The sequence below is a fragment of the Ictalurus punctatus genome, chromosome 20 (assembly GCF_001660625.3).
Source record: "Ictalurus punctatus breed USDA103 chromosome 20, Coco_2.0, whole genome shotgun sequence".
Taxonomy (NCBI): domain Eukaryota; kingdom Metazoa; phylum Chordata; class Actinopteri; order Siluriformes; family Ictaluridae; genus Ictalurus; species Ictalurus punctatus.
This window is the reverse complement of record NC_030435.2, coordinates 24,162,727-24,176,534: the sequence shown is the minus strand read 5'-3', so window position 1 is coordinate 24,176,534 and position 13,808 is coordinate 24,162,727. Positions and strand designations below refer to the sequence as shown.

Below are 13,808 nucleotides of genomic sequence, written 5' to 3'. Positions count from 1 at the left end.
CTCTCTGTGTTTTTACTTTCTCTTTTTTTTATACCTCTCCCTCTCCTCTTTGAGGATGTTCTTCCCTCTTTCCCTCCATCTCTCATCTCCCCCCTTCCTCAATCTCACCTCTTCACTTTCCAATCTCTTCCTCCCTCTCTTTCTGTTCTACACTCTTGCTCTCTTGCCCCCACTCTCACCCTCTGTCTCTCTCATTGTCACTCCTTTTTCAGTTCCTCCGCCTCACTTTCCATCTGTCCTTCTTCTCCTTTTCTCTCTATTAGAACCTCTTTATCTCTCACAGTCTCATTCACTCTATCTCTCTATTTCTCTTGCATCACTTCATATCTCCTCTTATTTCTCTCGTCCTCTTTTCTGATCTGTCTCATTTCCAATTCTGCATCACTCCCTCTCGTTCCATATCCTCTCTCTCTCTCTCTCTCTCTCCCCCTCTCTCTCTCTCCCCCTCTCTCTCTCTGTCCCTCTCTTTCCCTCTCTATCTCTCTCTCTCTCTCTCTCTCTCTCTCACTTGCTCTCTCTGATGTTAGAAGCTGCCACCAGCACTACATTGAGATGTACATCACGATTACTGCAGACTCCCCGCTCTCTCTCTCTCTCTCTCTCTCTCTCGCTCTCTCTCTCTCGCTCGCTCTCTCTCTCTTTCTCTCTCTCTCGCATGAGCAGATGCACCTTGTAGAGAAAGTAAAGTAGCTTCGCTCAGCTCAGATGGGTCCAAACTCCTCCTCCTCTTCCTCCTCCTCCTCATTTTTTTACACAGCCTCGACCCACTCACTCCCACTCTCGCGTGATCGGCGTTAAATCTGCACTACACTCGATAGATCAAACTCACAACTATTGGGGATATGTATTTTCCTTTTATACATCACTTCTCTTTAACAGCACATCCTCAAGCGTTTTATTCCTCTTATAACACAGCGATTCACCAACGATCGCAATTCATTAAACAGCATGTCATACTGTACAGTAGATCCGTTTATTTATACAGTACTGTGCAAAAGTTTTAGCACCCCATTTTTTATTTATTTATTTATTTTCAGCACAAACTTTCTTATACATTTTTTTTATTTTATTTTATGACTTCTACATTATCGAGTTGGTACAGAAAACATTTTCGCTTCCCAAATATTCGTTCTCCAGCACGAGATTAAACGTCGCAGAATAATGTTTGTGTGTCAGTAAAGAAAGCAGGGTATTGAGAGGTAAGAGACACTTTTCAGACAATAATCACACGGCGAAGGCTGCCGGGTTTCGCTGCAAAAAATAAGAAGTGAGAGCGAGAGTCTGGAAGCGAGTCTGGTTCTGCAACACGCACGATAACACTTACAGCTCACTTCCTTATTAAACCACACCAATTGTACCGGAGACTACGACTTTTGTTTTTATTTTTTTAAAGCACAGGGTCAACACACCAAATATTGCCTTTGTTTCATTGAAGCTTAGGGTGAAGCTTTACCTCGGACTGATACACAGCGCTGACACCGGAGACTCCTTCCTTGCATGTTAAATAAATGTGGAACTTTCGCTGTACGAGTCCCTGTGAATGAGCCGTTGCTATAGAAACGTTAACGTATTAATGTAACGAGCGCATTAATATAAACGGCTGAAAAGAGCTGCTGTAAATAATAATAATAATAATAATAATAATAATAATAATAATAATAACTAGTCTTATGCATAGTATGTGATCTATCCAACACTGATTTTTTTACTGCTTCAGTCCAGATATCCAGCGCTCATTATTCTTCTCTCGCACTACAAGACCCAATCATGTAACATAAATTCTTTGAATCTGAACATTTTATTTGCTTTATTTTACCTTTCTAACACCGATGAAGTATAACAGTATAACACAAAGTGGCAGCAATTAAAAACGATAAATAAAACGTTTCTACGAAGTAGAACGCGGAGTAACCTTTCCTTTACGCCTACGCCCCCGTGTGTGTTCTATTACCATTGAACATTTTCACCGCACTCGGAGCTACCACATGTATATGAGAAGTGCTCTATAAATAATTTTGATTTCCCCCTGTAATAAGCGATCAGCTCAGCGTGCAGCATTACATCACTCCATCACTCTAATGTGTTCTCCACCACGGGGAACTCACGGCCTGGGAACCGAAGAGTTTTTATTTAAAGCTATGATGCACTGAAGCGGAGCTTTTTATTTCTTTTTCTTCCGAAAACATTAAACAGAGATCAGATCAGGCCCTGGGCTTTAGACTTTAATTGTGCTAAATCTTCACGTCGCTTCCAGCCTTATCTCTTAATGTGCCGGGAAATTTTCTCAATGTACCGAAACACACACTGGATTTCTGAGGCTGCGCAGTGAGATAAACTTAGATAAGCTTAGAACATCCACTCCAAAGGTGTGCGTTAAAGGGAAAGTTCCCACTGCCTTTAAGAAGCAACCTTCAGCCCTTCATCTGCATCAATAAGTCTAATGGAGCGAGCAGGGTGTATTAGATTAGGGCTGCAGAGCTCCAGAGGTGTCAGCATCTCATCTCATCTCATCTCATCTCAAAAATAAATAAATAAAAAAAATGATCACTCTAATCCCATTAGTCTAATGTCTGACCCTCCAGGTGGTGGTGTGAGGAAGATCTGACACACAGTCGGCGTGAAGGATATTCCGGTAATATCCCAAGCTGAGGCCGTACTACGATACGGCACGCTGATATCTCACAGGGGTCGATGTGCCACTACATGCTCACGTGAGATTAAGTCGCTGTTTGCTAGCACATTTGGGATTGCACACCGTTAGCTCAAGGGAAACCGCAGCTCTGTCAGAAGGAGCTAAACGGAGGACGTGAGCCCCAGAGGCGACGGCAACGATCTCGAAAAGAAAAGAAAATCGAAGAAAGCCGACTGCGTCTCGGGCGTCAGGTTCGGCGACGAAACCATCCTAATATGAGCAGATTGAAGGAGTGGGAGGAGCCAGAGCGGACCACGCCCAGAGAAGATTCAGCTAGGGCCGAGGAATCCTCTGCTTACGCAAAAGAAGACTTGACGCACAGCGGATATAAAAAGTCTACACACCCCTGCTAAAATGGCTGTTTTTTTGCGATGCAAAAAAGAAAATAAAATAAATAATTAATTAATTCAACATTATTTAAACATGAATCATGTCGGAACCTTTTTTTTTTTAATCTTTATTTTTAACATGAATTAAATTAAAGCAATTAAAGTGAAATACAATAAGAATCTTTTTTTTTTTTGTGGGGGAAAATGAAAAATAAAAAAAGTACAATAACCTGGTTGTATAAAGTTTGCACACCCCTAAACTAATATTAGTTGAAGCAGCTTTAAATTTTCTCACAGCGGGCGATCTTATTGGGTAAGAGGCGGTCAGTTTGGAGCGTCTTGACTTAGCAATATTTTCCCATTCTTACTCGCAGAAACTAAACGCTTCGGTCTCTTCAGACGAGAAAACGTTATTCCACACGGATTGTAGAGCCTGGATGTATTCTTCCGTCTTGCCACCCTACCCCATCGCCCAGAGATATAAAGAATTCCAGAGATTGTTGCTACATGTAGGGAGGAACCAGAACTTGTAACAGTACAGAAATCGCTGCAATTATTTTAATGTTGCCGTAGGCCTCTTGGCAGCCTCCCTGACCGGTTTCTCCTGATCGTCTCATGAATTTTAGATTGACATGCTGCTGTTTGTAGTGTCACTGTCGAGCAATATCCTCTCCACTTCTCTATGATCGTCTTTACAGTGTTCATCGGAACAGCTGGACTTTATTTGGGGTTAATCAGTGACTTTAAGTGATGGCAGGTGTACACTAATAAGTGTTGAACATGAGTTTGAATGTGATTGGTTGATTCTGATGATAAAAGGGTGTGGACATTTATGCAGGCTGGGTATTGGAGGTGTTTTTTTTTCTTTTTTTCTTTTTTTTTTTTTTCTTTTTTTTTTTTATACCTGAAATGATTCTTATTGCTTTTCACTTTAATGAACAGGTTAACATTTTACAGTAAAGATATAAAAGGTTCTGACACGATTTATGCTGGTTTCATTTTTTTTTTACATCACAAAATCCCGAGATTTTAACAGGGGTGTGTATACTTTTTAGATCCGCTGTAGATAAAGCATAAGAAAAAGCCTCATCTTGGGCATATAAAAGCTTCTATTTGGGCTGCAGAAGCCTCATCTGGGTAGAAAATGCCCTTACAGCTTAGACAAGGGGTGTCCAATCCGGAAAGGGCCGGAGTAGGTTAAGGTTTTCATTCCAACCAAGCAGAAACCACTACTGAGTCTACTGAAAGCCGAGCTCAACTGATTAAACGGGTGGAATCAGGTGTGGGTCCTGCTTGGGTGGAATGTAAGCCTGGGCCCACACCGGCCCTTTGCTGTTAAGATTAAGACGCAGAAGAAGAAGTCTCAGCTTGGGCAGGAGAAGAAGTCTGAGCTTGGGCAGAAGAAAAGTCTCAGCTTGGGCAGGAGAAGAAGTCTCAGCTTGGGCAGGAGAAGAAGTCTGAGCTTGGGCAGAAGAAAAGTCTCAGCTTGGGCAGAAGAAGAAGTCTGAGCTTGGGCAGAGGAAGAAGTCTCAGCTTGGGCAGAAGTAGAGGTCTCAGCCTGGGCAGAAGAAGCCTCAGCCTGGGCAGAAGAAGCCTCAGCTTGGGCAGAGGAAGAAGCCCGAGCTTGGGCCGAAAAAAGTCTCAGATTGGACAGAAGAAATCTCAGATTGGACAGAAGAAGCCCCAGCTTGGGCAGACAAAGACAGAAGAAGCTCCGTATATTTTAAAATATCTATTACATATATTTACGAGCCCAAGCTCCATCCTGGGGCATGAGGAGATGTGAGCGGAGACGTGAGCGGAGACGTGACCGGAGACCGGAGACGTGACCGGAGACGTGACCGGAGACGTGACCGGAGACCGGAGACGTGACCGGAGACGTAACAGATATGTTTCTGGTGTTTCACTTAAAGAAGTCGTTTGAACTGGCAGCTTTCTGTTGTTTTGCTACAGCGTGAATCACTGAATGTTAATTTATTATAAAGACGGCCGAGACTCAGCGGCAGGCCTGTAGCTCACCTCGCTGTCACCACAGGGGTCATCTTCACATTCTCCTCTAGACACACACACACACACACGCACACACACACACACACACACACACACACACACACACACACACACACACGGACGACTACCTCTTCTCTTAGCAAAAAAGAACTCAAGAGGCTCATCAACATTACAGCACCAGTCATTACACCATCTGGGAGTGTGTGTGTGTGTGTGTGTGCGTGTGTGTGTGCGTGAGTGTAAAAGTTGTTATCCTTTCCAGTCCTCATCCACCTGTTAAGTCTTCGTCATCATCAAAATTTAGTAAGGAAGGAGCAGAGACATAAATTATATACAAAATATACAAATATACAATAATAAAAAATACAATAATAGTAAATAAGCATATTATGAACAAACAAAAACAAACAAAAATAAAGTGAATAAAGTATTGAATAAGCAGAGACGTAATCGCAATATGACCGCGTTTTTAACGACGTGTTGAAGAGAACACATTCTGAACTTTAAACATTCACTCGTGGATATTTCACTCGTGTTGTTGCTCCTTTGAAAAATGTAATAGTGCGTCCTGATGAAATAAACACTTATGTGTGTTATGTTGACTGACGCCAGAGAAGTGGCCGTAACACAGAGCCTTGAGGAACACCTTTCATATATATTATTAATATATTTTCAACACTACCGGGCCTCGAAAAGAAAAAAATAGAAAATAGCGGGCTGGCTAACTCACTTTTCTTTGTAGCTGGGAGAATTTTCAGGTCTGCCGGAGCAAGACTAATTTTAGCTTTGATCTCTCTGAGGGAAAAGTCTGAGACGTTTTCAGAATGATTTAAACAAAATTTTAGGAATTTACTGAAAATCCAGAGCTATTTAATGCAGTTTCGCTTTGTGTATCCTTGTGAGAAAAAGTAATATATGAGACACTGGACCGAAGCAGACACCAAACATACTGTACGCTAATGTAACATTTTAGCATCTCTATGGCTAACATGGCTAATTAGGCACAACCGCATGGAGACGCTAAACGTGTGCGACTTCTAATCGCTTTGTTACAGCTAACGTAGCTAACGTTTACGTTCTACTTCCTCATGCTATGTAACGACATGCAAAACGCTACTGAAACAAGACGTTACTGTTAGCGTTATGCTAAGCACCGAAAATACACAACACGGAATGACCGTTTTTATGCAGTTTTCTTCCGTAACGTGACGCGTTTCCCGACATCGAGTGGGAAACGCTGTACGACTGCACCTTTGCTTTAACCGGAGGCATTCCAATGGGTTGGAGGTGAAACGCTTGTGAACCGTGCTTGTCTTTTTCAAATATTTTTTAACCGTGACATCATCGAAAAGTCGTTCCACGTTTATAAATGGGACAAAGTGAGAAGCGGTTGGATTTATTTATTTATTTTGGTCATGTTGGATTTTTGTGTAGACCTAGAGTGAATTTCACATGCCGTGTCACGACTAGCGCACGCACACACACACACACACACACACACACACAGTGTTCCAGGCTCTATAATGAAGTGGCCAGGGCAGAAGGAGTGAACACTGGAGCCACTGATCGATGTGAAGTTCGATGGCCGGCCACCATTTTGTGTAACACCGTATTGATCCTCACACCGATAGGGAAAGCGGGCCGAGAGAAATGGCCTCGTTTCTATCCATCGCACTCGAACACGCAGCCTCATCATGTAGTCTCATCACACACACACACACACACACACACACACACACACACACACACACACACAAACGACAAAAATGGAGCACTCAAAAACAACCTGAAATATGCTAACATAGTTTAGTGTAGCTAGTGTAGTTTAAACATTTTCCTATGATGAGAAAGAGAGAGAGAGAGAGAGAGAGAGAGAGAGTAAGAGAGAGAGAGAGAGAGCGAGCAAGAGAGAGAGAGAGAGAGAGAGAGAGAGAAAAGTCGAGACATTCTGTCTCATAACACTTTCGTTCTTTTCCCATTTCCTCCATCTCTTCTGAATAGAAATGCTCAAGTGTGCAGCTGTCCATCACGATCTGACGGAAGCGAAGACTACTGGTGCGAGAGTCGATAAATATTCATGCCGTGTCTCGTCCACAAACGTAGAGAAAAGAGGGAAAAAGCAATAAAACTGTGCGTCTCAAACACCTCGATGTGTTTCTGTTGACGCTGATGTATGTTCCGGCGCCGTGTGACACGCTGATATCCATAAACACGGACAAAGGCACGTGAAGTCAAAGTGAGAGAAATACTCACAGCCAAAATTACTCTGGCAGGGGGTGTGGCCTAAAGTCTGAAGGCGGAGCCTGTATGTTTGAAAGTGATTTGGTGGTATAATGCCAATTTAATGTATTTATTATATAACCTGTTCGCAGAAGCAGTTCTTAACAATCTTTAGAATTGTAATTTGTTATTATTATTATTATTATTATTATTATTATTATTATTAGAATACTATAAAAATTAATTCTTGTTTTAATTTTTTTGTTTTAATTTTATTTAATTTTACCTCCTTTTAGTTTCAAATGATTTATTTTGTAGACAAGTATCAACCCCCCCCCCCCCCCCTTTTTAAAGCAATTTCCAGTTTGTAAACAAATATCTTGTATTGTAGAAATCTGTTTTGTCATAGTCCCCTCTGAAAGTATTGGAACGGCGAGGCCGATTCATTTGTTTTTGCTGTAAGCTGAAGACGTTTGGGTTGGAGATCAAAAGATGGATATGAGAAGAGAGTTTAGGATTTCAGCTTTTATTTCCTGGTATTTCTATCTAGATGTGTTACACGATCTACACTAAATACTAGAACATGTAACTGACAGGCGTTTCTTGTTACCCCGGTGTGTCCCGTTATATTTAGTGTTTAAACAATAAATAGCTCTGAATGTCTACTCTTGGTTTGAGTTTAAGTTTCGCCTGTAAAGACTGCGTTTGTAAACCAACATGAGGAGCAGAGAGCTGTCTGTGGGAGAAAAGCGAGCCATTTTGAAGCTGAGAAAAGAGGGAAAGTCAATCAGAGGCATTGCACAAACACTGGGTATAGCCAATACAACAATTTGGAATGTCCTGAAAAAGAAAGAACCCGCTGGTGTACTGAGGAACAGACACGGAACAACACTGACGACAGAAACACTGCGAGAGCTGTGAAGAAAAACCCCAAAACAACAGGTAGTGACATCACCAACAACCTCCACAGGGCGGGGTGAAGGTCTCACAATCCACCGCTAGAAGAAGACTTCGAGAGCAGAAATACAGAGGCCGTACCACAAGATGCAGACCGCTCATCAGCAGCGAGAATCAGAAAACCAGACTGGAATTCACAAAGAAACACAGAGACCAGCCTCAAAAGTTCGGGAACCGAGATGAACCTCTACCAAAGTGATGGGAAGACCAAAGTGTGGAGAAAGAAAGGATCTGATCATGATCCAGAACATACGAGCTGATCTGTGGAACATGGTGGAGGTAGCATCATGGCTTGGGCTTGCACGGCTGCTTCTGGAACGTTCTCACTGATCTTTATTGATGAACTCATGATGGAGCAGCAGAATGAACTCAGAAGTTCACAGGAACGTTTTACAGAGAAACGCATCCGAATGAATCAGGAGGAACTTCATCATGCAGCGAGACAACGATCCAGAACACACTTCCACCTCAACACAGGACTTCATCAGGGGGAAAGTGGAAGGTTTTAGACTGGACAAGTCCATCACCAGACCTTCACCCAACTGATCATCTCACCTCCTGAAGAGGAGACTGAAGGGAGAAACCCCCGAAACACACAACTACTGACAGAAGCTGCAGGAGAAACCTGGAGAAGCTTCACAGAAGAAGAAACAGCAGTTTGGTGTCAGGAGTGATGCAGTTACTCCGAGTAAAAGAAATGCAAACAAATATTACGTGTTATTTACTTTCATTTACTTCTAATGTGTTATTATCTGGTCCTGTACTTTTGCTCGCCTAAAAAAATGCGTCTGGATATACACACCAGGAAATAAAAGCTGAAACCCTAAACTCTCGTCTCATCTCCGTCTTTTAATCTCAAGCACAAATTTCGGTCTGGAACACAAACACGCCAATCGCCCTCGCCGTTCCAATAGTTTCGGAGGGGGCTGTATACGTATACGTCACGGTGTTGTATTAGTTATATTAACGTAGCACGGGTTTTTATTTTAAGTGTTTAAAAAAAAAAAAAACGCAAAACTCATAAATAACTGAATAAGTGAGTAACCAAATGAACCAATAATGAAAAGAAATAAAACAAATGTTACCAGGCAAAAAAACAAACAAATAAAAGATAGACAGATAGATAGATAGATAGATAGATAGATAGATAGATAGATAGATAGATACATGCATACGTAAGTAAATAAATAAGTACAGAACATTTTAAAAAATTCAATGAAATAAACAAAGGCTCCAGTGAGACAGCAAAAAAAAAAAATATAGAAGAAACAAACAAATACAGAATGATTCAATTAATTACAAAAGAAATCTTAAGATAGGAAAATAAAATAAAAACAAAACTCTTACCAGGAACCTGTGAGAACCTGTGAGAACCTGTGAGAACCTTTGTGTGTAGAAGGTATTTAATTGCGGTTTAGAGTGGTTAATGCCCGATCCCGTCACCCTCAGTCGCACCCCGTGACTTTATCACAGCAGTTTGCTTTGTTTTTACACCAGATACGACCTGCAGTCTGTCCTCGAGTCGAAACCAGATGTTTTCCAGAATCTCCACCTCGACTCCCGAATCCTCCACCTGTGTGAAAGCCGACGAGGCCGTCATCGCCTTCATCGGCTTCGTTATCTCTTCTAAAGCTGCTTTCGCCCGTCACAACCGAGTGCAGCACTGCGTCCTCGCTCCGTGGGCTGCTTCATTTCTCTATTTATAACACTACTGTGCTTCTCCTACTTCATACACACACACACACACACACACGCACAACTGAACACAACTCCTTGAGCTGAGTCACTACTGCAATGTGCAGCGAGAACGCAGCACAAACTGCTTTCTCTTGCCCACGGGGATTGAAACAGAAATGAGAATTAAATGAGAATTAAATCCCACTCCAGTTCCTCGCTCGCTAAAGTTCACCAGTAGCTCGGTTCCGTCGCCGGCGTACCTGAGATATCACGCCACCCTTTAAAAGCTCAACATGGTTGCAGCTTTAATTAGCGCGCGAATCGCCCGTGGAATCTGTCCTCATGTCCCTGATTTCAGCAAGTGGGTGGAAGGTAGTGCTAAATGTGTGGAGGAAAAAATAAAAAAAATCAATATTTAAAGTATTTTTATAAATTGTGAGGCGCTGACGGTGACTCAGCGCGAGCAGGTTTATGTAGCGTAACCTGCGCTTTATTTATAGACCCTTTAAAAAGAGCCAAATATGCTAACACGCTAACAACACGTTAGCACCGAGCAGCAGGGCGCCAGGATTTTTTACGCTTGTTTGTAGTGTTTATTTTTCTTCTTCTTCTCGCTCACACGCTCGTAGTGACTGCAGAACGCAGCACACACGCTCTTCCTGTCTTACACGATCTGTACGTGCAGAGGTCACGCAGAGGTGACGTGTTTAATGATCAGCCGACCAATCAGCAGCCTCGATTTCACCCACACCTCTATCACTTCTGTCCGTTTGCAGTCTTTCTGGTGGGGTTTTTTTTTTTTGCTCTTTTTTTTCTCTCTTTAGGTTTTTCTTTCCGAGTCTTCCTCCCTTTCATCCTTCCGTCTTTCTCGTCCATCCTTTCTTTGTTTCCTACTTTTCTCTTCTTTCATCGGTGTGTAAATATTTTTCTTTTGATTTTGTCCGAGCTCTCCTTTCCTTCAAAAAAATCAGTTCTTTCATTGTTTTGTTTTTTCTAGTTCTATTTCTTAGTTGGTTTTTCTTTCTTTCTTTTTTATCCATCCTTTCTTTCTTTCTTTCTTTCTTTCGCCCTTTCCTTCTTTTGACGTTTCTGGTTGTCTTCTTCCTTTCTTTCTTTCTTTTATCCATCCATTTTTCTTTCATTCAGTTTATCTACAATTTAAAAAATTTCTTTCTCGTTCATTTTTCTTTTTCTCTCTTCCTTCTTCTGGCTTTTCTTGTTGCTTTTCTGTCTTTCTTTCCATTCTGTATTCTTGACGTTTTGCTTTTTCATCCCTCCATCCATCCATTCACTATTCCTTCTTCTGATTTTTTCATTTCTGTCTTCTTTCCTCGTCCTTTCCCCAATCAATTCTTACTTTCTTTCTTTCTTTCCTTTGATTGTTCTAGTTTTTCCGATGTACTTTTATTTCTATCTTTTTATAAATCATTCCTTTTTCTCTTTCCTTTTCTTCCATCCGTTCGGCTTCTCCCTCTGTCTATTGTTTCCTTTTGTAGTTCTTATATTTCTTTCTTTCTTTCGTGTATCATTAGCAGTCTGTTTTCTGTTGCTGACTGAAGTTTCATAGTTAAAGGTGACATGCTTAGCGTCTCCTCAGGGTGTAACGGTCTCCGGTTCATGGCGACTCTCGCTTTCTCAGCGGAGGTCTCAGAGGTTTTTTCCCTTCTCCGTCAGTGAGGTCACAGCTCAGACAGAATAAAGAGGAGCGAGTAGAGATTTCAACCACTCGGAAGCTTTCAGAGCATTTGGGAAATGTTGAGCTGCATAACAAACGCTAACGCTAGTACAAACACAAACAAGTATGATCAACTTTACCAGCAGAACCAGGCTCTGCACCATCACAGCTCATTCACTAAATCAACAACAGGCTGCTGTTTAATTATTTAATCAGCTAATTAGTGGTTAGTGCACGAAAACAGCACTTAACATAAATCAAACACTTAGGAGAGAGAGAGAGAGAGAGAGACAGAGGGAGAGAGAGAGAGAGAGAGACAGAGGGCGAGAGAGAGAGACAATATTATGTTATAAACCAGATTTTCCCACCAGGCATTAAGAGCCTTGTGCTCTGTTTCTGATCTGAAGTTGATGAAAATTCTGAGTGTGTGTGGGAAAGATGCACACACACACACACACACACACACACACACACACACACACACACACACACACACGCCATTCGCCCACGTGTTTGCGTGAATGTACGTTTCAGGTTTGTGAGTGAAAGGACATGTCAGGCAAACAGAAGGGCGTGCTCTGCATTATCTGACGTGTCCTGACACGATTATCTACAACACAGTGTTTAACACACAGATTACCACCACCACCACCACCACCACCACCACGGATACATTAAGACACCTTAATACTCCACGATGGCTTTTACAGTTTTTTTTAAAGGAAATCACACTGATCTCTCCAGCTGTCCTGTAGGAAGCCTTGTTTTTGGACGCATGTGTCCTTTCCCCGGGAACAAACATGAAGGACTTGAGAATGTGTGAAAATGCTAACAATTCAGAATGAAATGCCGTGATATTAACATTAGCAAGAAAAATATTTATCAAATGATTCTGGAACCAATCAGAGCACAGTTCATGCCCACAGCATGGCACTGTAACCAATCAGAGCACAGTTCCCACCCATAAAACACCACTGTAACTGACTGCAGCACAGTTCCCGCCCACAACACACCAATGTAACCAATCAGAGCACAGTGATAAAATGCCGGCGTAACCAGTCAGAGCACAGTTCCCGCCTACAACACACCAATGTAACCAGTCAGAGCACAGTTCCCGCCCACAACACACCAATGTAACCAATCAGAGCACAGTTCCTGCCCACAACACACCAATGTAACCAATCAGAGCCCACTGATCAAATGCCGGTGTAACCACTCAGAGCACAGTTCCCGCCCACAACACACCAATGTAACCAATCAGAGCGCAGTTCCCGCCCACAACACACCAATGTAACCAATCAGAGCACAGTGATAAAATGCCAGTGTAACCAATCAGAGCACAGTTCCCACCCACAACACACCAATATAACCAATCAGAGCACAGTTCCCGCCCACAACACACCAATGTAACCAATCAGAGCACAGTGATAAAATGCCAGTGTAACCACTCAGAGCACAGTTCCCGCCCACAACACACCAATGTAACCAATCAGTGTAACCAAAACCAAAATGCCAGTGTAACCAATCAGAGCACAGTGATAAAATGCCAGTGTAACCAATCAGAGCACAGTTCCCACCCACAACACACCAATATAACCAATCAGAGCACAGTTCCCGCCCACAACACACCAATGTAACCAGTCAGAGCACAGTGATAAAATGCCAGTGTAACCAATCAGAGCACAGTTCCCGCCCACAACACACCAATGTAACCACTCAGAGCACAGTTCCCGCCCACAACACACCAATGTAACCAGTCAGAGCACAGTGATAAAATGCCAGTGTAACCAATCAGAGCACAGTTCCCGCCCACTGTCACCAAACACAACATTTTTGTATTGAACTTGAACTTTCAGCTGCTTTTCCTGGAATGTTGATGCTCTGCTGTTTGATGAGATCACAGGATAGAAAGAACATTAAATAAGCGTTTATTGTATCGTAATGATTAACGATTTCGATTGCTGTTACTTTTTTTCCCCACAATATTTTGCTCCAATGTGTAATGCGAAGACGTCTCTTTTTAACAACCGCCTTCCTGTTTGATGAATTCCTCCGTCGCCGTCTCCCGTAAGTAAAGTCACCTCTGTGCTCATTAAGGCTTGTGTCTCTGACAGCGTCCTTGGCGCGCGAGACAGACGTCCAAGCAGCCCTGTAGCATCAGAACGAGGTGCTCTGAAGCCCTGAGCGCTAACACACTGACCCAATTCACCGAAAAACTTTCTCTTATGTTCTTTTAATAATTCAGCGT

The 13,808-nt window shown here is 42.4% G+C and overlaps 1 protein-coding gene across 1 annotated transcript in view; it reads right to left on the bottom strand.

Moving 5' to 3' along the window:
• clcn2a (chloride channel, voltage-sensitive 2a) overlaps nt 1-13,808 on the bottom strand; it is a 49,020-nt gene that overhangs the window by 34,470 nt on the left and 742 nt on the right. The window contains exon 1 of the mRNA XM_047162556.2: nt 9,556-13,808. This exon is cut by the window's right edge and continues 742 nt beyond it. The gene's annotated coding sequence lies outside the window, so the exon portion shown is untranslated. The remainder of the gene's footprint in view (nt 1-9,555) is intronic.